This window comes from Erinaceus europaeus, chromosome 14, assembly GCF_950295315.1.
Source record: "Erinaceus europaeus chromosome 14, mEriEur2.1, whole genome shotgun sequence".
Lineage (NCBI taxonomy): Eukaryota > Metazoa > Chordata > Mammalia > Eulipotyphla > Erinaceidae > Erinaceus > Erinaceus europaeus.
The window spans coordinates 100,413,558-100,416,469 of NC_080175.1; positions in this window are offsets into that span (position 1 = coordinate 100,413,558).

Sequence of the window (2,912 nt, forward strand, 5' to 3'; positions counted from 1 at the left end):
CGGCATCATCTGAGTTCATTTCCCACGTCTACACTCGACCGGACCTGCCAATATACGCGGATATCTTCGCCCACCCTGTCCAACGCTTGACGTCTCGTCACCCAATCTGGTCCCCTATGCCTACACTGAACTTCTCTGTTCCAGACTCTTGGAAACAGAGTTAGCAGTCAGCTGAGGTAAAGAACAGACACCTCATCACAGACCCCTGCAAGCATCAACCCGGCTTTGACCTAGCACGTTATGATCGGGCCCTTCTCATTTGCTATCGAACAGGCCATGGCCGGTGCGCCGCTATGTCCGTCCCATCGCTGGGGAGCCAGAGACGACCCGAACTGCCCCTGCGGCTCCAGACAGACTATGACCCACATAGTCAACGACTGCCACCTCTCCAGATTCAAAGGAGGTCTCGAAACGTTACATCAGGCTCAACCTGATGCTGTTGACTGGCTACGGAAGAAGGGCAAACGCTAGAAGAAGAAGATGATGTTAATTCTTCCAACCCATGAACATGGAATATCTTTCCACTTCTTTGTGTCTTTTTCAATTTCCTTGAGTAGTGACTCATAATTTTCAGTATACAAGTCTTTCACTTCTTCGGTTAGGTTTACTCCTAGACATTTTATTGTTTTTGTTGCTATAGAAAAAGGAACTGATTTCTGGATTTCAATTTCTTCTAACTTAGTGTTTGCATAGAGGAATGCCACTGACTTTTGAATGTTAACTTTATAGCCTGACACCTTACTGTATTGCCTGATGATTTCCAAAAGCTTCTTGCTGGATTCCTTAGGTTTTTCCATGTATACTATCATGTCATCTGCAAATAAGGAGAGTTTGACTTCTTCTCTTCCAATCTGTATCCCTTTAATGCCTTGCTCCTGCCTGATTGCTATGGCAAGAACTTCCAACACTATGTTGAATAGTAATGGTGATAGTGGGCAGCCCTGTCTAGTACCTGATCTGAGGGGAAATGCTTCCAGTTTTTCACCATTGAGTATGATGTTGGCTGTAGGTTTGCTATATATAGACTCCACTGTCTTCAGGAACTTTCCATCTATTCCCATTTTTTGTAGTGTTTTGATCATAAAGGGATGTTGTATTTTATCAAAGGCTTTCTCTGCATCTATTGATATGACCATGTGGATTTTGGTCTTGCTTTTGTTGATGTGGTGGATCACATTGATTGATTTACGTATATTAAACCAACCTTGCATGCCTGGGATAAACCCCACTTGGTCCTGATGAACAATCTTTTTGATATACTGCTGTATCCGGTTGGCTAGAATTTTGTTTAATATTTTTGCATCTATGTTCATCAGAGATATTGGTCTGAAGTTTTCTTTTTTGGTTGTGTCCCTGTCTGCTTTTGGTATCAGGGTGATGTTGGCTTCATAGAAGGTGGCACGGAGTATTCCAGTGTCTTCAATCTTCTGGAAGACTTTTAAAAGTAGAGGTATTAGTTCTTCTTTGAAGGTTTTGTAGAATTCATTTGTAAAACCATCTGGCCCAGGACTTTTATTATTGGGGAGACTTTTGATAACTGTTTCAATTTCATTAGCTGTGATGGGCCTGTTCATGTTATCCACTTCCTCTTTACTTAGTTTTGGAAGTTGGTAGGTATCTAGGAAATAATTCATTTCTTCCAGGTTCTCTAGCTTGGTGGCATATAGTTGTTCAGAGAAGCCTCGCATGATATGTTGAATTTCTGCAGTGTCTGTTGTGATATCTCTTCTTTCATTTACTATCCGATTTATTTGGGTCTTCTCCCTTTTTTGTTTTGTGAGTCTGGCTAAAGGTTTGTCGATTTTGTTTACTCTTTCGAAGAACCAACATTTACTTTCGTTGATCTTTTGTATGGTTTTCCTATTCTCAATGTTATTTGTTTCTGCCCTAACTTTAGTAATTTCTGTCCTTCTGGTTGCTTTAGGGTTCCTTTGTTGTTCTTCTTCTAGGTCTTTAAGATGTGCAATCAGGCTGTTTATTTGTGCTTTTTCTTGTTTCCTAATGTGTGCTTGTATAGCTATGAACTTCCCTCTTAGGACTGCTTTAGCTGTGTCCCAAATATTTTGATAGCTTGTGTATTCATTTTCATTGAAGTCTTGAAACATTTTTATTTCTTCCTTGATTTCCTCTTTGACCCAGAAGTTGTTAAGAAGTGTACTGTTGAGCTTCCACATTTTGGGACTGTTACTAATCTTTTGTTGATTGTTAAGTGTTAGTTTAATTCCACTGTGGTCTGAGAAGATGCTTGGGATGATTTCAATGCTCTTGAATTGGCTGATGCTGTCTTTGTGGCCTAACATATGGTCTATCCTTGAGAATAACCCATGTGGATTTGAGTAAAATGTGTATTCCAGTTTCTTGGGATGAATGACTCTGAAAATGTCCAATAGTTCTAGTTTATCTATTTCTTCATTTAGCTCCCTTGTGTCTTTATTGATTTTCTGCCTGGATGATCTGTCAAGTTGAGAGAGTGGGGTGTTGAAGTCCCCTACTATGATTGTGTTACTGTTAATATATTGCTGTAGCTCTTTCAGTAGAAGTTTGATGTATTTAGATGGCTTCTCATTGGGTGCATAGATGTTAATAATAGTTAAGTCCTCTTGATTGATTAATCCTCTGAGCATTAAGTAGTGTCCATTCCTATCTTTTTTAATCTTATCTATTTTAAAGTCTATAATGTCAGATATGAGAATAGCTGCTCCTGCCCTTTTTTGTGGGCCATTGGCCCACAAAATGATAGTATGATAGTTTTCCATCCTTTCACTTTAAGTCTGTGTTTGTCTTGTTGAGTTAGGTGGGTTTCCTGTAGACAGCATATTGTTGGGTTGTGTTTTCTGATCCATCTTCCTACTCTGTGTCTTTTAATAGGTGAATTCAGGCCATTTACATTTATTGATATCAAAGATTGAAGA